Source organism: Elephantulus edwardii, unplaced genomic scaffold (genome assembly GCF_000299155.1).
Source record: "Elephantulus edwardii isolate Elephantulus edwardi_28Jun2011 unplaced genomic scaffold, EleEdw1.0 scaffold00059, whole genome shotgun sequence".
NCBI lineage: Eukaryota > Metazoa > Chordata > Mammalia > Macroscelidea > Macroscelididae > Elephantulus > Elephantulus edwardii.
This window is the reverse complement of record NW_006399809.1, coordinates 5970723-5992782: the sequence shown is the minus strand read 5'-3', so window position 1 is coordinate 5992782 and position 22060 is coordinate 5970723. Positions and strand designations below refer to the sequence as shown.

General features: G+C 39.6%; 1 pseudogene; it reads left to right on the top strand.

Annotated features, from left to right (window-relative positions):
- Positions 1 to 3811: 3811 nt before the first annotated feature.
- LOC102873767 lies at positions 3812 to 4159 on the top strand (annotated as a pseudogene).
- The last annotated feature ends 17901 nt before the right edge of the window (positions 4160 to 22060 follow it).

Below are 22060 nucleotides of genomic sequence, written 5' to 3'. Positions count from 1 at the left end.
TTCTTTTTCACTGTTCTTGTGATGACTTTTTATTATCTTCATGGATAATGCCCTCCATGCCATTCTACAGCTTGTCTATTAGTGTTCAAAATGTTAAATCTATTTTTAAAAGATTTTTAATCCCAATTATAATCAACTCAAGGACATAATTTACATCTTATGGACTTGTTTTCCATTCCTTCACTTTATGTATGAACTTAAATGATCAAATAGAACTTATATGCAAGCAGTTGATTGTCTGTTCCACAGTTAGCCTCTGGTCTGGTTTTAACTGCTGATATTGAGCTTTTCTAATGTCTCCACAGATTCTGATTCCTTTGTAGCCCAGCATGTGAAGTCTTTGTGTATAGTCCATGTATAAAAACAGTATTTATAATAAAGAAACCATTGACTGTACAAAATTCTGTCATTTAATCTTCAACTTCATTCCTATCACCATGCCCTGTTTTTTAACTGTCAGTCTTTTTTCCATTTTGACATTTCAGATACCAATTGTTATTAAAAATGCAACCAGGTTACTCCTTAGAAGCAAGAATGGTGAAACTTCTTATATACTTTGAGTGTATTCAAGAAGAGCTGGTCTTTGGACAAAACATCATGCTGGGGAAGGCGGAGGCTAGACAAAAGAGAAAGAGACTTACTAAGATGAATTGACACAGTAACTGTAGAAATGGACTTGAGCATATCAGAGTTGTGAGGATGGTACAGAACAGGACATGGTTCAGATTTGTTATTCATAGGGTCACTTTGGGTCTTAGCCAACTTAATGGCATGTAATAAGGAGGCATCTTCCTTTTGCTGGGAATCTGCCATCAACTCCATGGAAGAAAGAGGAAAAATCTCTGCAGTACTTACAGCCTCAGAAGCCTGATGGAGGGTCAGCTAAGAGTTGGTTCTGACCCAAGGCACTGAGTTATGAGCTTTGACTTTCCATAAGAGGTAAATGCTCTTACCAAGAATTTAGGGACTTTTGACGATCTCTTCCTTTTTATCTCTTCATAAATCCCACATCTTTCTCACCTATATTTCCTTTTCTGAGTTTTACAGACTATATTTCCTATCATAAGATTCAGAAAGAGAGAAAAAAAAATCTACATATCATTCCCCAAGTTCCTCCATAGAAAAGATGGTGAACCAGAGGCCAGAGCTGTGAATGAGTGTTCCAGGCTAATGTCTCTCACACAGTGGGGAAGAGCCTGTTTGGTCGATTTGTTTGCTGAATGTGTTACAAATGAAAATATAATAAAAATAAAATAACGGAAAATAAAAATTAAAAAATTTCATACTAAGTACAACTTCAATCATGCAAAATGCGTTGTCAAAGTTACTATAAATCCACCAAAATGCTGATTCTGAGATAGCTTGCACACTAGTACAAGTTTGTGACTTGTGCACTGATATTGCTGGTCTGACTGTGAAAAGGAAAGGACCAGTTATAAGATGTTGGTATTTTTGGGTACCTTCCAATATCCTTTGCTTTTCCTAAACATTCAACGGCTGTGCATCTCCACGGCCTCTACTTCACCCCGAAACAAGTATGTGTGCATGTGCTTATACACACACATACACGTGCCCATACACCAAGACCCAGGCTTTCTTGAGAAAAGAAAGTAGCTTTCTAAGAGCCTGAGCTCTTATGACAATGCATTAAAGTTCCTGTCTCTAAACCCCTACTCTTAATCAGAGCGTTTGCATTTTAAAACAACAAGGGTCGACTTAAGCATAGAAGGGGTCAAAGACCTAAAATGTACAGCAAGAGTGCTCACAATTCCCTGTTGTATATTACTCTCAACAAAGGCACATTGTTTTTGTGTTCCTTCCATGATGTCAGTATATATGGTCCAGTGTGATACGAGATGTGATTATTTTTCTATTCACACAATATTGAGGAGATTATTAACATGTTACCTAATAAATACTTACTTATCTAGCATAATTTCCCCTTTGTTATATCCTTGAAATCAAACAAATAAATGCAGTATTGTAATCTCACTGGACTAAGAGAATAGCTGGTGTTACATCAGGGGGGAAAAATGTCTTAATCTATTGCAGTCAAATCAATGCCAACTCATAGCAACCCTTTCAGGACAGAGTAGAACTACCTCGTAGGCTTTCTAAGGCTATACATCTTTACAGAAGTTGCTCACAGGTTTAAAGCACAGATCTTTCTGTTAACAGCCAAGCATTTTAGCCACTGAGCCATAAGAGGATCACATTCTTTCCACTTATTTGTAATTCATGTATACGTGATTTAAAAATTATTTTAGTTATTTTATTCTTTGGTGCTGGAGAAATGTTGTTCATATGGTGCAGAGCCACCAACCTGGGAGAGGGGATGAGAGCAACAGGGAGGGAGGGAGAGTGGGTGAGTTCATTTGCCTACAGGACTGATTTGACCACTGTGAAAGAGTTATGAGACAGACTGCAGGGGATATGCTAGGCTTTTATACCCTTTCTTCTACTGGGATACAATATATTACACCAAAATTTGCGGGCTTAAAAATGAAACCCTAATATGTCGATCAGAAATTTGGTTGCCTCTAACTCAACATCCTTTGTAAAATACCTGCAATTGCAGTCTTATCTGAAGACTCAAACAGAGTTCTTCCTAACTTGCTCACATGGTTGTTTCCATGACTCAACCCTTGGTATTCTATTGAACTGAGAACCTCAGCTGCTTGCTGACTATTGACTACAGGCTTTCTCTACTCCTTCTCACATGCTCTTCTCCCCAGGGCAGTCCATATCTTCTCTCAGCAAATAAACAAGTTGTTGTTGATTGCCATTAAGTCAAGCAGGACTCATAGCGACCCTATCAACAAAGATCTGAAGCCTTTCTATAACTATCGTCACTTCTCAAAGTTCATAGAGTATCCAGAGGCATGTGGTTTAGGAAGTGGATGTCATTTCTCTTCCAAATCTGTCTTAACCTGGAAGCTCCACCAAATACTGTCCACCATGGGTAACTGTTATGACATTTGACACCCCAATGGCACAAGGTTCAGCATCACAGCAACCTCAGGTTACCTCAGTACAGCATATTGACAGAAGAGTGCTGTACACTTAGAATAATGTTCCTCCAAAATGTAACAACCCACTTTTAAATACAAAGACCCTCTATGAGGTCTTATTGACTTTAAATAAGAGACTTAAATAAAAACCAACAATATTATATGTTGTTGTTATGTACTGTTGAGTTGCCTGAGACCTATAGCAACCCTATGTACAGCAGCTCTGAACCCTTCCCTGTCCTGATCCAGTCTCACTAATTCTGACACGTCAACTCCCATTGCCCCAGTTACTGTATCAATCCATCTCGTTTGAGGTTTTCCTCTCCTGCACTGTCCCTCCATCCTGAACAAGAGAATATTAAAGATGGAGGCTAGAGTTTTCATATTCTAGTCTTGGATGCAGAGGACCAAAGAAGAATCAGTGCATTTGAATTGTATTGGGGAAGAGTACTGAATATCTATATCACGGACTGGCAAAAGAACCAACAATTACATCTTGCAGGTAGGGCAATCAGGGTGTCCTTTTAGGCATGGATGGTGAAACTTTGTCTCATATACTTTGAGCATGTTGTTAAAAGGTGCCTATCCATGGAAAAAGACACCATGCTTGGAAAGGAGAGTCAGAGAGAGAGAGAGGAAAACCCTAAATACAATGGTTCACCATAGTGAATGCAACAATGACTGGAGCATATAAAATAGTGTGAAAATGGCACAAGATAGGGCAAGTTTCAGATCCATTGTTAAAAGTTGTCATTGGAGTTCCAGACTTGCAGACGCCATGCTCACTACTCTCCGCCATTATGCCGATGTTTGTGGTCAACACTAACGTGCCTCGCGCATCCGTGCCCGACGGGCTGCTCTCTGAGCTTACCCAGCAGCTGGCGCAGGCCACCGGCAAACCGTCCCAGTACATCGCAGTGCAAGTGGTCCCAGACCAGCTTATGGCTTTCGGTGGCTCAAGCGACCCTTGTGCGCTCTGTAGCCTGCACAGCATCGGCAAGATCGGCGGCGCGCAAAACCGGGCCTACACCAAGCTGCTGTGCGGTCTGCTTTCCCAGCGGCTGCACATCAGCCCCGACAGAGTCTACATCAACTACTATGACATGAATGCGGCCAACGTGGGATGGAACAACTCCACTTTCGCCTGAGGGCCACATTCACCTCCCTTGGTCTGTAGTGGCCCTGCCCTTCGTGGAGTTAAGCCCACCTTCCCGTCCCGCAGGGTCTACATCAATTACTATGACATGAATGCGGCCAACGTAGGCTGGAACAACTCTACTTTCGCCTGAGGGCCACACTCCCCTGCCTTGGTCTGTAGTGTCCCTGCCCTTTAGGTCCTAATCCAGCCCACCTCCCTGTCAGGAGAAATAAACGGTTTAGAGACCAAAAAAAAACAAACAAACAAAAAAAAAAGTTGTCATTGATTTAACAGCACATAGTAACAATCTTGGATGTGACCTTCAATCACTGTTCTATTCTGTGCATTCTCTTTTCTAGAAGAAAGTGATTAAATCCCTTTCACTCTGAAGGAGAGGAGGTAACACTAGGTTCGAATACCAGGATATATAGATAATCTGGGACACATAAAATCTGTCTACCACACAGCCCTGGCAGAAAAATAGATCTGAGGACTGACAGTCATACAGATGTGGCCATCTCATTATAAGCCATGAAGGGAGTTCTGATGGGTTAATGGTAAGGAACTGTGCTACCAATCCAAAAGTATGCAGTTCTAACCCATCAGATGCTCCACAGGAGAAATATGGGCAATCTCCTCTTGTGCAATTTACTGCCTCAGAAAACCTGTTGGAGGGTCAGCTATGAATCAATTCTAATGAATGGTACTTAACAAAAACATCAGCCATGAGGATTTTTATTGGCAAAATTTCCTTCATATTGGTAAAAGAAATACTTTTTTTAAGAAGAAAAAGGCGGAGATCCAAGATGGCAGCGGAGGCAGAGACAGTGTGGTGAGCTGCGGTAGCAGTGAACCATTTAAAGCAGGGCCATTATGGCCTTCCACAGACTTCGGCTTATTGATAATTGAACACTTAAACAGTTGATGACTGGACCTCAGTGAAGATCGAGGCTCAACAACAGGAATTCAAGGATTCCCAAGGAGAAATGGGTGAGTCTCGTGGCTCCCAACCCCTGTTGCAGAGCCCGCACCACGCTGCACAGCCGCTGAAGTTCCATGAGGCTTCCACAGCCGGAAGGAATGGATTCCCTCACCCAGGATGGATGCTGGGCACTGGCCCTCCTCAAGACTGCCGCAAGGTGGACTTGTTCTGGAAAGAATTCTTGGAGCCAGGATGGCGGCTGTGGGGGAAGTGAGCAACCGCAGGCCACCTGCACAAGAGGGGCCGTGCGCATGCCGAGCGCCCATGCGGCGGGGTGGGGTGGCCCGCCCCCAGCAGCCGCTTGCGCTGGGGGTGGCCGCACACCTCCCACTGGCCTCCCGGGCCTCTGGCGCTGGGGTTGGGCGTGTGCCCTGCTGGCTGCCTGCATAGGAGGTGGGGGATGGGATGCATGCCCGCCATCTGCAGGTTTGGGTTTCCTTGGGCAGGCCAAAGAAGAGGATTACCTATAGAATGCATTGCTGAAAGTCACTGTGAGTCCGATGACTTTAACAGTGGCAGCACGCACAAGAGGACCTACATCCCAAATGCACCACATATTTTGTTCTGTTGAATGCTTCTGCCAAAAGGTGGTTAGACCTGGGGGGAGTCTGTTCACAATTCTCAGGTTCCCTTTATCATATATAAAGGAGGAGGGCAGTGACACCTACTTCAAAATATAGTATGACCACTTATGGAGGGGTAAAAGTGGCAGTACTGGTATTGGAAACACTGTCCCTGACCACAGAGTCCTCAGTCAGGTGAGGGGACCAGACTGGGGTAGGGGCAATTGGAGGGGGAGTATACCAGCCAGCTCCTGGGGGATGTTGCCCTGCTCGGGATGGGCTGCCCTCGGCCCCCAGCTCGGGGCTAGCCATCGTGGCCCTCTGCCCGGGGCAGGCTGCCCTCAGCCCCTGGCTTGGGACAAGCCGTCACGGCCCTCAGGATGAGCTCCTCAGTCCCCAGATTGTGCCATCTGACCCCTGGGTGGGGAAGGGGGGGAAAAAAAAGAATGCCTAGGGTATCCAGAGAATGTTACCTAGGCCACCTTCTGCCACCCCCTCTCCCCAGTAAACCTGAAAGCAACACCCTCAAAGCCCTTCTATTTGTAACTCACAAGTTTGTTCTCTCTAGGTTTGCTCCCTTTCCTATAGGTAACCTTAACTCTGAGTTTTACTCCAGAATTGACCCTGAACCCAGTGCCAGTGACAAAAAGGAAATACAACTGACAGCTAAGGAAGCAAAGGAGGATGGAGCCTCTGGGTTCAACCAGCCATCCCCACTGGACCCACCTGGGAAAACACTTTGCAGTTCAGAGGGGAGCAAATGACAGGAAAATATCTTCTAACAGACCAAGAAGGTAAGCAGCTTTAACCCAAGACCACCAGTAAGGTGATAAAGCGTCCTCCCTTCCCCCCTTTACATCTACGCCCCTGTTCAGCATGAAGAAGCCAGAGAGTCGGCATCCAATTCCCAAATCAATAAGACAGTTGGTTTAATTACCATTGGAAAATACTTGTCATTCCTCTGTAGCATCTGCTCCCCACTGGACCCTCATCATTTCCTTCACCTGCTCCCCCCACCGACCAAACTGCAGCTCTGCAGCTGCATCCTGGCCCATCCTCACCCTTCTGCCCCCAACCCTCACCTCCTTGTACCCCCAATATATTTTTCCCAATAAAAAAAAGAAGGAAAAAAAGAAGAAGAAAAAGGCAATGCCAAGAGATCATTCTCTAGCAAGAACAAGACAAAGGAATAAAACCATGGCTTCAACATGATAAAAGTAATTATTAATAAATATTTTGGAAAGTGTTATATAATACTTGGATGTATTATTTTTAGGGGAAAATCTAGAATGGTCACAAATAGAAACTTTAAGCAAGTAGATAGTTAACTAGAGAAAAGAAGTGGAATATATTGTTAAATAACAATGTCTAGAAAAGCTGAAGAAATATTCAGTTTTACTTGTATATTCCATTGCACCATAAACATTATACAGCATTGGAAAAATCAGTAGAAAACCATATATTACATTTTCATAAGGTTGTTTTGATACAGATACTGAAACTTGACATAAATAGAACAAAATACTATAGACTAATATTAATTATTTATATAGATTCCTAAGTTAGAAATAAAATTCTCAATCTCCTCATCTGAAAAGTGAGGACACTAGTCCTGCCTATGCCATAGTCAGAAGAATTTTCTGAGCTAATATACATCCAGCGCTTAGCAGAGTTATAGCACGTAACAAGTATTCAATAAACAGTAGTTTTCGCTATGAGTTAGAGCTGACTTGATGGTACACTATAAAACAATACATTTGTTTCAGGAGTCCCTGGTTGACACATTAGGTTGTAAACAAAAAGAGTGTGAGCAGACTCCATCTGAGGTGCTTCAGAACAAATACCTGGTGATTTATTTTTAAGAAACAGCATTAAAATCCCTATGGAGCACAACTCTACTCCTCTACTCTGACGCATATGGAGCTGTCACGAATCTGAATCAACTCAGTGGCAACTAACATGTATTTGCCTTCATAATTTTAAAATATAAAATGAATATATGAGTCAGATATACTGAGTTCTCATAGTTAAAAGCTGTAACTTGGACTCAAATTAGTTAATGATTATATAGCATACAGATGAGAACCCTCAAAGAACCTGAAAAAGGTTTCTATTTATTCTTGAGGTATAAATTGGCAATGATAGAAAGGAAAATGATCAAAGGAAACAAGTTTTTGGGCATTTTTCCTAGCAAATATCATGACATGATTCAGGTATGAGTAGGTTCCAACTTGATGTCACATATCAACAACAATATAAGACATTAACTAAAATAGAATACAGATACAAGTTAGTGAAACTAAATAAAATCCTTAAATTGTTTAGTATTTGATGGTAAAACACCAAAAATATATGGTAAAAAGTTTTAAATACATGGAAAACAAAAACAACAGAATCTTTATACTGCTAGGTTCCATGGGCTTGATTCTGCCTCATAGATGTCCTGAGCATAATAGAAAGGACACTGCTCTTCACTATCCTCACAACTGATGCTGTGTTTGAGTCCATAGTTGCAGCTACTGTGTCAGTCCATTTCATTAAGATGTTTCCTACCTTTGGATAATCCTCTACTCTACCACGCATGAAATCCTTCACAAACGAATCCCTCCTGATACCACATTCAAACATGTGAGATAAAGTCTAACCATTCTTGCTTCTAAGGAACATTCTGACTACTTCTTTAAAAACGAACTCATCTGTTCTTGAAAGTCCATGGGGTTTTTTTATAGTCTCCAACATCATAATTCAAAAGCAGACTTCTTCTTGAGTCTGCCTTATTTTCCGCCTGTTATATGTATGTGATGTGATGATGGGAGATATCATGGTCTTTGTAACATACACCTTTGTCCTCAAAGTAACTCCTTAATTATTATTAACTCTTGAAGAGGGTTTTTTCCCCCAGAAAATTTACTCACTGTTGTATATGGTTTCATCCAGCTTTCAGACACATAAAGATCAATTGAAAATACCATCATGTGAGTCAGACACACCTTAAGGTCTTTAAACTGACTTCTTTGATCTTTAGAACTTTGGAGAGATCCTTGACAACAAACTTTCTTAGTGCAATATGTCTTTTGACTACTGCTACTATGGGTGTTGATTGTGGATCAAAGTAAAATTAAAATATTAACAACTCAAATCGTTTCTGCATCTATCATAATCTTACCTGTTTGTCCAATGGTGAAGAATTTTGTTTTCTTGATGTTGCGATGTAAACCTTATTGAAGGTTATAGTTTTTATTCTTCTGTTGTGTTTCAGTTCTTCCCTTTCTGTAAGCAAGACTGTATCATCCATATAATGATGGTTGTTAATGAGGCTTCCTTGAATCCTAATACCACATTATTCTTCTTTCAGTCTAGCTTCTTGAATAATTTGCTCAGCATATAGATTGAATAAGTATTAAGAAGAGATACAACTATGACTCACACCTTTCCTGATTTTAAACTATGCAATGTTCCCTTATTCTGTTGGGGGCATTGTTCCTTGGTTTGTGTATAGATTTCTGTGAACACAATTAAGTATTTTGAGATTCCCATCCTTCTCATGTTAGCAATAAATTATTCTTATCGACATAGCTAAATGCCTTCGCATAGCCAATAAAATATATGTAAACCTATTTCTGGTATGCTCTGCTTTCAGCCAAGGCCCACCTGACATCAGCAATAATATCTTTCCTGCCACAGAGTCTTCTGAATCCAGCTTGAATTTCTCACAATGAAAGCAGAGGGTCAGTGTTAGATCATCAATGCGATGAATTGATAGTATGAATATTACAACGGTCTTGAGAATGTCACAGGTTTTGGCTCAGATCTGTTATTCATAGGGTCATTATGAGTTGTAGTCAACTTGATGATATCAAACAACAACAACATGAGATTTGATTTCTTGACTACAACTTCCATGAATGTTAATTGTGGATCCAAGCAAAATGAAGTCCTCAATAACTTCAATCTTTTCTTCATTTGTCATGTTGTTGCTAATTAGTCCACTTGTAAGGAATTTTGTATTATTGTTGTTAAGGTGTAATCTATATTGAAGGCTGTAGTATTTTAATCTTTATTGCTAAATGAAGATTCTACCAGCTACTCTGGAGGAGAAAGATGGGTAATTTCCCCCCATGTGATTAACTCTCTAACAACTTTCTGGGGGTCAGCTATGGGTAAGATCAACTTAGACAGTATATGACAACAATTCCTTTTCACTTTTAGCAAGCAAATTTATTCCATCTGCATATTATAGATTGTCAATGATCAGATTTTTTTAGCAGCATACAGATTGATTATTATTGCAATTTCAATATCAAGTTCAGGGCAGCAGTTAGATGACTAGGGCCTCATGAACATGCATCATAAGAGGTGTGTTTCTGTGTGTGCATTTGAAGAAAAGATGAGCAGTGTGCCTCCAGTTTGTTTGTGAGCCCCAAGCACAGGACAACCAGTTTCTTTTTATAAAATGCATTCAGTTGGTAATTGACTTATTTAAAGTATGTGTAAATCAGTCAAAGATCATAATATTTTGAATACTTGCCCATATAAAAATATTTGTGTTTATATATAAAGTCATGAAGTGACATTGCAAATTATTTTCTCTTTCTCCAAATATAGGCAATCTTCACTGTAAATTGACATGTGATTTGCATTTACCAAGTGTAGACACTACACATGCTTTTTTTATGATGAAGGGGAAATTAATGATTCTATGTAGAAAACACTTTCTTTTTTTGACCAGAACATGTAGTCAAATTTTAGAAACAACTCTACTTTACATTGCAATCTGGGCATTTTGTACTAGCTGTTTTATGAATAAAATATTATCTTTCATGTCTTGTGAAATCAAATTAGAGATCAGTGAAACATATTTGTCACTTCAGAAGAAAAAGAAAAACTTCTTTAAAGATTGAAAATGACATTAAAATAATGGAATTACAGAGATGATAAGATTTTCATCACTGATTTTTCTATTTCCATTACATAACTAGTGATTCTAGTACAGGTGTTTGATGTTTGAAACCCTATCTTGGCAACTTTTTGTCTCCCTGTATGGATATGTCTGTTAGGATAACAAATATGGACTATGTAGAATTTAGATAACCCTGTTTGGATTCTGGAAGGTAGGATATTTTGTGTTGGTTGAGGGGTCAGGTGTAGACTGTTTGGTGGGTTTTTTTTTTAAATTTCATTTACAATTGTGTGTGAGCTGATTGTATTTGCTGTATTTAGCTAACAATAAGCGGTGGACAGAAAGCCCCTTGTTTAGTCAACAGAACATGGTGGAACACCTTGGTATCTAAAAGGAGGTTGGTATTAATCATGTTTGGGACTAACATACTTCTAAGTGGTACAGCACTGGTCTGTCGATTTGCTGTACTGAGGTAACTTGAATTTGCTGTGATGCTGAACATTATGCCTCTGGTGTATCAAATGCCATAATGGTTATCCATGGGAGACAGTATTTGGTGGAGCTACCAGATTAAGACAGGCTTGGAAGCAGGAATGGCATCCACTGCTTAAACAACATGCCTCTGGAAACTATAAACTTAGAGAAATGATGATAATTACAGAATAGGGTTTGGGTCTTTTGTTCATAGGATCGCTATGAGCCATGTTTGACTTGAGGGTACTTAACAACAACAATAGCAGCAACAACAACAATTAGTACTTCTTTGTTATTGTTATTAGTAGTGGTTACTATAAAGCTGGGTTTAGACTAGGCTGTGGCACTAATGACATAATCACCAATGTCAGATGACTCTTGGCAGAAAGCAAAAAGTACCAGAGGGATATCTATCTGTGTTTCATTGACTATGCAAAGGCATTTGACTGTGTTGATCAAAACTTATTGTGGTTAACTTTAACGAGATTGGAAATCCCAGACCACTTGATTGCAACGGAGCAAGGAAACACTGCATGGTTCAAAATCAGGAAGGAAGTGAGTCTCCTATCTCCATACATTTTCAGTCTATATAAAGAACAGATAATTTGTAAGTCTGGGCTTTATGAGGAGGAATATGGCATCAGGATTGGAGGAAGACTTATCAACAACCTGTGTTATGAAGATGACACACCTTGCTTGTTGAAGCTGAGGAGGGCCGGAAGCACTTACTGCAGAAGGACTGTAGTCTTCAATAAGGATTGAAGCTCCACATCAAGAAGAGAAAAACTCTCATCACTGGGCCAATTGGCAGCACCATGATGGATGGAGAAAAGGTCAAGGATGTTAATAGTTACAGCCTGCTCAGTTCCATAATCAACACTCTTGGCACCAGTAGTGAGGAAATCAAAAGATTAATTGAATTGGGTAAATCTGCTTTCAGAGATGTTTCCAAAGTACTGAGAAGCAACTATATCAGTCTAGAGAGAAAAGTGCACCTGATCCAGTCCATAGTCTTCACAATTACTTGCTATGTCTCAGAGAACTAGATAATGTCTAAGGATGATAGAAGAAGAATTTATACCTTTGAGTTGTGGTGCTGGGGAAGAGTCTTGAACATATCATGGACTGCCAAGAGAACAAATAGGCTTGTCTTGGAGAGAATTAAACCATGTTTCTCCTTGAAGGCTGAGATTTGAAGCTCCATTTTATGTGCTTTGGGCACATGGCCGGAAGGGACTGGTCCTTGGTGAAAGACATGATGCTTGGAAGAGTGGAAGGACAGCACAGGAGAGGAAGATCCTGAATGAGATGGATTGATAAAGTGACTAAGGCAGTAGGGGTAGGTATGTCGGAGTCAGTGAGACTGGCTCAGGGCAGGCTTCCGAACTGTTTTATGTAGGGTCACTATGAGTTGCAGGCAACTTGATGGCACATAACAACAACAACTACTATCAAGTCTACTCTTACCCATGGTAACCCCAGCTACAAGAAAGTGAAACATTGGCAGATCCTACACCATCTTAAAAATAGTTGATTTCCTTGAGTTCATTACACAGCTACTGTGTATTTTGAATGCTTTCTAATCTAAAGGGCTCAGCTTCCAAAATAGTATTGGATAATGATCAGTTATGATTCATGGAACTTTCAGGATTTTAAGAACTGTTATCATCAAACCTTTCTCCCTTATCTGTCTTTGCTTGGAAATCCCCTTGAAACCTGTCCAGCATGATTGACTCTGCTAGCATTGGAAACACTTGTACCATAGCATCCATCCAACATTACAGTGTGGATGCTATGATGCATCCATACTGTGCATATTATGGCTGCATATTTACTACAGTATGACAAATGGATAGATGAGTGGTGGAAGGTTGCCATTAAAGAAGTCTATCAGTGCTTTCCTGACCTTAATGATAGGTGATTTATACTAACAAAGATCATATTATTTCAAGGAAATGGGTTCCTTCTGTAACTAGGGATGAACTCAGCACAGTATTCACCTCTGTGAGACACAGGGAACTTCTCAAGGATAAAGGAATAACTTTTTAAAATTTTTCTTCATTAATATTTTTCCAAAACACTTAAGGCAGGTTTTGCAAACTCAAATACCTTAAGAGCCCTTGAAGTTGATAATGAGTGGAGTGTCTGGAGGAGGCTCACTGGAGAGGTGAACTCCAGCAGAAGGTATAACTGCCAACTAGACCAGTGTACTAGTTTCATTCTGGCTAATCCAGTTTGACCAGGTTATTAATATTTTTATAAGAAATATTCTATTATTTACATGTGTATAAGCATTAAGGAACAAAACAGAAAAATTATGGATAAAACAGAATGGATTGGCATGAAAATACACCTGTTGACTATCCAGTATGTGATCTCTTATTAATGTCATATCAAAGTTACTTTGCCTAGAAATGACAAGACATATTGCTTAAAAAGCAAACCTTCTAATTTTCAGAGTTTTGTTGCAGTACTTATAAGCTGTAGGAAGAGTTTCCAGGTCTACTTCAATTTATTTTCTAGAATGAGAAAACTGATACCTATTTCTTTGAATCTTTATAAGTTTGTTGTCGTTGATGTGCCATTGAGTTGACTGCAACTCATACTGACCTTATGCACAACAGCTCTAAACTTTTCCCTATCTTGACCCAATTTTACTGCCTCCAACACATTTATTCCCATTACCATAGTTACTGCGTCAATCAATCTCATCTAGGGTCTTCCTCTCCTGCTCTTACCTTCTACCCTTCCAAGCATGGTGTCTTTTCCAAGGACAGCTCGTCCCAGAAACATGACCAAAGTATGTGGTACAGAGACTCAAAATACTTCCTTCCAAGGGGCAAGTTAGTTTCATTCCCTAAAGGATGTACCTGTTTGTTCTCTTGGCAGTCCATGGTATACTCAGTATACTCAAAACCCTTTTCCAGCACCACAATTCAAAAGCATTAATTCTTCTTCTATAACTATCATCCTTAGAAACTATCCAGCTCTCTGATGCCTTGCAAAATCAGTACATGAACCAGGTACATCTTATTCTCTAGGCTGACATCATTGTTCTTTAGCACTCTGGTGAGGTCCCTAACAGCAGACTTTCTTAATGCAATTCATTTTTTTTATTTCCTGACCAAGCAAGCTGAAGCTACTGACAATCTCATGTCTCTATTCCATCTATCATAGTACTGCCATTTGGTGCAGCGGTGAGAATCTTTGCCTTCTTGATGTTGAGCTTCAATCCATATTGCAGTATACACTTCAGATCCTCAGTCTCAGCAAGCAAGTTTGTGTTATCTGCATAACATAAGCTGTTGGTAAATCATCCTCTACTCCTGATGCCACATTTCTCCTCACAAAGTCCTGTCTTCCGAATAATCTGTTCTGCATGTAGGTTGAAAAGGTATGGAGAACAAGAAGCATCTCTGACACACTCCTTTCTTGATTTTAAACTGTACATTGTTTCCTTGCTCTGCTCTGACAACTGCTTCTTAGTCTAAGCATGGATTTAACATGAGCACAATCAGGTGTTCTGGGTTTCCCATTCTTCTCAATGTTAGCCACAATTTGTTTTGATCTGCGCAAATGCCTTTGCACAATCAATAAAACACAAATAGATGTTTATGAGGTACCAATGTACAAAACTTGTGTGCTAATGATTCCTTTCCCTCTTGTGGAGTACATGAGTCAGTTGGCTCCATCCTGGCCACTTTTAACAAAATAACTCCAGTTTTCTCACTCACTGGGTTCATTCTCATCCTCTGCACACTGTTTACTATGCCCATAAAATGATCTCCCACCTGCTTAACCCATTTTGAACATCTACGTGGGTCAACTATAATCTCTCTTTCAGCAAGAATTACTCTTGCCTTATTCTATCCCACACTCCTTTCTGCACTTTTACTTTAGTAATATTTTTTATTTTTAATTGTGATTCTAGGCATAAAGCAGCACTTGTAATACCTTGGTTCAGTGAAGTCCAAAGCCAAACTCTCATCAGCTGGGGTGTTTCCTAATGACTCTTCTAAAGTTGTGCAGTGTGTGTATGTGAACAAAGCATCTCTACCTAATAAGAGTAATAAATGTAAAATTCCTTGGGAATAGGGAAACAATTCTGGTGCATCTTTGGAGTATCTTATAATGCTTCATGTAATGCTTTCATTAACATGGGCACTAGAAAATAACTTATATACTGATGCCTGAGAGAAAAACAAAATTAGAACAAAATATTTTCATATATTCTTTCAAGTGTGATTGAGATCACCTTGTTTATCAAAAAGAGGTTATTTGAGAAGGGTCTTTTAAGAGCATTGTGGTTCCTTGATAATAAAGGGTGATGCTTCCCTGCTGTGTTTTCAAGGCACAAACCTACTTTTGCAAGCCAAATATATACTACATTTAAACATTTAGTTATAGTCATATTAGGGAGCTTTTGTGGCTTAGGGGTAGGAAGTTGTACTTTCAACTTGAAGACATGTGGTTTGAAGCCACTAACTGCTCCTTAGGAGAAAGATGGGCAATTTCCTCCTGTGCTGTTTACAACCTATGAAAATTTACTAGAGAGTCAGCTATGAATCAGTTCTGACTTGATGGTGCTTAACAAGGACAAAATATATAGCCAAATTGAAAAAGAAATAATAAAATTACCTTTTCCCCCCAAGGTGCTAATGATTTCATTTTATTTGATGCATAATCAACACTCAAGGTAGCAGCAGTCAAGAAATCGAAATACATGTTGCATTGGAGGGGAAAATCTGTTGTCAAGGGCTTCTCCAAGTTCTAAAGATCAAGGTTGTCAGTTTAAAGACTAAGGGTCATCTGATCCTAACCATGGCCTTTTCAATTCTTTCCTTTGCACTTGAGAGTTGGACAGTGGATAAGGATGTCAGAAGAGTTGATTCTTTTGTGGTGGTGGAGAAAAGTATTGCATATCTCATGTTGTTGTTAATGTTGTGTGTTGTTAAATTGGAACTGACCCACAGGTGATCCTTTAGCAGGTTTATAAGAATTATCTTGAAGACACAGAATAGACATAGTTTTGTAAGATTAGATGGTAGAAAGATTGTTATTAGGTACCACTGAGCTGGAATTGATTCATAGCTGACCCTCCAGTGAGTTTTCAGAAGCAGTTAATCACATGGAAGGGGATTGCCCATCCTTCTCCACTGTAGCACCTGGTGGATTTTAATCACATGCCTTTGGAATTGCAGCACAGCTTCTTACTACCAGTCCAGACACAAAATGCATCTACCCCAAACCATGATACAACATGGAAACATCTAGAGAGCGTTATACTGAGTGAAATAACACAGTGTGGAGTACAACTGAGCAACATGTGTAGAAATGTTCAAAAGAGGATGAAGAACAGGATAAGGCACAGAACAGAGTGAAGGGGAAATCACTAGAAAAGCAGTGGTTAGAGGGCAGAGGAGGGGATGATGGAATAGGAAAGATTATGAAAAGATGTGTGAGAATGGGCATAGAGCAATAGTAATTATTTTTATGAAATATAATATGTATAAATGATTGTGCAAAACACAGTGTACAAGAATGAAACGCAACGTACATAAATGGTTGTACATAACCAATGAAAAATGTGTGTGGGGAAAAAAGAATGCATAAGGGAGAAATTACCAAGGCTAACTGCATCAGAATCAGGGCCTTTGACAGCAGCAAACCTTTTAGCACTCAAGTGGGCAGGTCCAAGACTGTTTCGCAAAACCAAAATGCATTTTAAAACTAAAGATAGCGAAACTGTTAGCTTGTTAATCTATATCATGAGAAATTGAAATTATATGGGTCAAAATTCTGACATGTGTATGATCAAGGAAAATTCTACCAAAACCCCTTCATGTAAATTCAAGCCAAAAAAAAAATTACCTGGGAGCCTTGTTGTGAAGTAAATGAACCAGTTAATCAATTATCTGACAGCCAAGCCTTGTTGTTCTGTTTCATGTGTCTCTATAGTAAGGATAATGAAGCACAAAGTTGAAGGCAAAGGCTCACTATTCTTTAACAAGTTCTGAGTATCTTTCCATTACAACATTTCCATAAAAATTATGCTAATCTTGCTACCAGGGAGCTCTGGTAAGGAGCTGTGCTGTCAAACTCGAGGCACAAATCCACCAGCTGCTCCATAGAAAAAAGATGGACAATCTCTTTCCTCACGATTTACTCCTCCTGAAAACCCACTGGAGGGTCACATATGAGTTGGTTCCAAGTGGATGGTATACAACAGCAATCTATTCCTATTATCATTCCCATCTTTTCAAGTCCTCATTGACCAGTTCTCATTTCTTCAACCCTCTTCTACCCACAGACCTCTGATATCCCAGTCATTTTTCCTCTTTCCCCTTTTCTACCTCCCCTTTATACCTTTCTCCTTTTTAAAATATCTATATCTATCTCACACTTATCCTATTTTCATATTAGTGGTCTTATGCAGTGTTTGTCCTTATGTGACTGAGATATTTTGCTCAGCAAAACCCCAAATTATCTAGGCTCTCTCCTATATTATAGTATTTTTCAAAATCATTGCTTTTTAGTGCTACATAACATTCCATTGTGTGGATGTACCACAATTTCTCAAACCATTCGTTTGTTGATGGGCATTTTCTTGGTAATGTGGATAGTGCTGCTATAAATATATCTCTCTTATGCACTTTTTATTTCCTTAGGATATAAGTCTAGCAATGGGATAGTTGGATCGTATAGGACTTCTATGTTCAGCTTTTTGAAGAAATGTCAAATTGCTTTCCAAAATGGCTAGGTCATTTTGCAATCACACCAACAGGGTATGAGTTCAAAATTCTTCATATTTCCCCAACATTTATTGTTTGTTGTGTTGTTAAACTGCTACTGCTTCTGAGATGAGATAACATCTCAGTGGTTTTTTTTATTTGCTCTGTTCGTGATTGGGCATGTTTCTTTATATGTTTCTTGGCCATCTGAATTTCCTGTTTTGTGAAGAGTGGTTTCAACTATTGCCTATTTTCTGACTGGCTTATCACTTTATTTTTTTCCTTATGGAGGCCTTGTAGTGTTCTGCAAACTTGTTATGAGATTCTTGTCTTTAATGTTGCCAAATGGCTTTTTGATCTGTGGGCATTCTTTTCATTCTATTGAAAAAATTTTTGAAGCACCTAGGAACTTAATTTTTAAGATCTATTGTGTCAACTTTATGCATTTTTGGCTGTATTTACAAGCTGCAATGCTTCAGGATGCTATGTGCAGAATATTGAATAATTCAAGAAGCGTTAAAAGCTGAGGGAGGGAATATAGAGACATTGTACCAAAAAAAATTGATTGACACAGAAGAATTTCAAGAAACAACATATGAGCAGGAGGCAATGGTGATGAAGGACGGAGTGTAGGCTGCTCTGAAGGACTTGGGGAAAAAATAGGGTCCCAGGAATTGATGGCATACCAATTGAAATATTTCAGCAAACAGATGCTGCTTTGCATGTGCTCACCAAGTTGTGCCAAGAAATCTGGAGGATAACTACTTGGCCAACTGACTGGAAGAAATCCATATTTATTCCCATTAAAACAAAAGATGACCCGACAGAGTATGAAAATTATCGAAGAATATCACTAATATCACACACTAGCAAAATCCTGCTGAAGATTATCCAGAAAAGACTTGAACAGTACCTTGACAGAGAACTACCAGAAATACAGGCTGGGTTAGAAGAGGTCGTGGCACTAGGGATATTATTTCCAATGTCAGATGGATCTTGGCAGAAAACAGAGTACCAGAAAAATGTCTATCTGTGTTTCATTGACTATGCAAAGGGAATTGACTGTGTGGATCACAATAAATTGTGGCTAACCTTGAGGAAGATGGGAATCTCAGAACACTTGATCATACTTATACAAAACCTATACTTGGACCAAGAAGCAATCCTCAGAATAGAGCAAGGAAACACTGTATGGTTCAAAATCAGGAAAGGAGTGAGTTAGGGATGCATTCTGTCCCCGTACTTTTTCAATCTGTATGTGTAACAGATCATTTGGGAAGCAGAACTTTATAAGGAGGAGTGTGGTGGCATCAGCTTCAGAGGAAGACTCATTAATTTGTGATATGCAGATTACACAACCTTGCTTGCTGAAATGGAAGAAGACCTGAAGTGCTTGCTGCAAAAGGTCAAGGACTGTAGTTTTCAATATGGATTGAAGCTCAACATCAAGACAACAAAGATTCTCATTACTGGGCCAATTGGCAGCACCATAATAGATTAAGAAGATATTGAGATTGTTAGCAATTACAGCTTGCTTGGCTCCACAATCAACACTCTTAACACTTGCAGTCAGGAAATCAAAAGATGACTTGAACTGGGAAAATCTGTTTTCATGGACCTCTCCAGAGTGATGAAGAGCAACTATGTCAGTCTAGATACAAAGAAGTGCCCAATCCAGGCTATAGTCTTCTCAATTACTTGTTATGCTTCAGGGGGTTGGACAATGACTAAGAGTAATAGAAGAATAGATGCCTTCAAGTTGTGGTACTGGAAGAGTCTTGAACATACCATGTACTGCCAAGAAATAAAAAAGGTCTGTCTTAGAGAGGATGAAACCAAATTTCTCCTTCGAGGCTAGGATTTTGAAGCTCTGCCTCACTTACTTTGGGCACGTGGCCAGGAGAGATCGGCCCTCGGAGAAGGACATCATTCTCAGAAGGGTGGATGGATGGACAGTGCAGGAGAGGGAGATCCCGGATGAGAAGGATTGATACAGTAACTGAGGCAAGGGGGATTGGTGTGTCGGAATTAGTGAGACTGGCACAGGAAAGGGTTCAGAGATGCTGTACATAGGGTCACTATGCATCACAGGCAACTAAATGGCACATAACAACAGTAACGTACCATGACAGGTTTGGAAGCAGGAATGGCATCCACTTCCCATGTAACATGTCTCTGGAAATTCTATGAACTTTGACGAATGCTGATAGTTGTAGAGGGGTTTCAGGCCTTTTTAAAAATGGGGTTGTTATGAGTTCTGCTTGACTTGAAGGCAATCAACAACAACATTTATACCATATGTCAGAGCATCTAAATTTGTTCCCATTTTGTATCTTATTATCATTATGATTTAGGGTCTTACCCCTATGTCTCTAATCCACTTTGAGTTGATTTTTATATATGGTGTTTTCGTTTTCTGCAGGTGTCCTGTTTTGCCAGCACTGTCAGGGACCTCTCCAGAGTACAGAAGAGCAATGATATCAGGCTGTAGACTAAGGTGCGCCTGATCTGAGCTATTGTCTTCACAATTACTTGCTATGCTCTTGAGAGTTAGACAATGACTAGGGATGATAAAAAGAAAATTGATGCCTTTAAGCTGTGGTGCTGGAGAAGAGTGTTGAAGATACATACACCATGGACTGCTAGGAGAACAAACCAGGTATGGCCTGGAGACGGTGAAGCTGGGCTGCTCCTTGGAGTCAAGGATTCTGAAGCTTCGCTTGACATACTTTGGACATGTTGCAGACCAGTCCTTGGAGAGGGACATCATGTTTGGGAGAGTGAAAGGACAGTACAGGAGAGGAGGACCCTCGATGAGATGGATCGATTCAGTGATTGGGGTAGTGGGAATAGATATGTTGGAGACAATCAAGTTGGCACAGGATAGAGCAGGGTTTAGGGCTCATTACATAGGGGTCGCTATGAGTCACAAGCAACCTGACAGCACATAACAGCAACAATGTTTGTTAAATAAAAAAGGTTTTGTTTCCCCATTTCATAGGTTTTGATACCTTGTCAAATAACAATTAGCCGTAGGTTTTATGGGTTAAATTTGGATTCTTGGTTATATTCCATTGATCTATATGTCTGTCACTGTACCAATACCACCCTGTTTTGATTATACTACAGCTGTGTAATAGGTTGAAGAACAGGGAGTGACACGTCTTGTACTGCATTTTTGTTTTTAGGGAGAACTTTGCTTAGTCTGGGTCTTTTTTCCCTTTCCAAATGAAAATGGAAATAACTTTTTCTATCTCTTCAAAGAATGACTTCAGCATTACATTGAACCTATAGGGGTTTTTGTTTTTTTTTGGTAGGACTGTCATTTTCAGAATGTTCCATTTTTCTATCCATGTATAAGGAATATTTACGCATTTAGTCAGACCTCTTTATTTCTTGTATCTTTGTTTTGTAGTTTTCCTTATAAAGATATTTTGTGTCTCTAGCTAGGTTTATTCCTATTTCACCCTTGTGCTGGCCTTTACAAATGATGTGTTTTTAGAGACATTTTCCATGATTTCTTTGTTGCTGTAGATAAATCCAACTGGTTTTGCATGTTGGTTTTCTAAATAGAACTAGCAGTCTGTTGGTTGAGTCTTTGGGGTTTTCTATGTACACTATCATGTCATCTGCATATAGTGATAATTTCACCACCTTGTTGCCAATTTAGATGCCTCTTATTTCATTCTCTTCTTTTATTGACCTGGCTATAACTTCCAATATTACATTGAATAGAACTGATAGTTGGTACACTTGCCTGGTCTCTGTTCACAAAGGGAATACTGTTAAATGTCTCTCTGTTGAGAATGATGTTGGCTCTTGGGTATGTGCTTTTTACTATGCTAAGGAAATTCCTCACCATTCCTATTTTGCTGAGTGTTTTTATCAGAAAGGGATGTTGGTTTTGTCAAAGGCTTTTCCTGCATCAATTGATAGGATCATGTGGTTCTTGTTTTTTCACCTTTTTAATATGCTAAATAACATTTTTTCTTATATTGAAACCCACTTCATCATGATGTATTATTTTTTAATATTGTTGTTGTTGTTGTTTTGTGCCGTCGAGTTGTTTGCGACTCATAGCGACCCTATGCACAACAGCCCTAAACCCTGTTCTATCCTGCGCCAACCACACTGCCTCTGACACACCCATACTGATTACCCCAATCACAGAATCAATCCATCTCATAGAGGGTCTTCCCCTCCTGCGCCGTCCCTCCACCCTCCCAAGCATGATATCCCTCTCCAAGGACCCGTCCCTCCT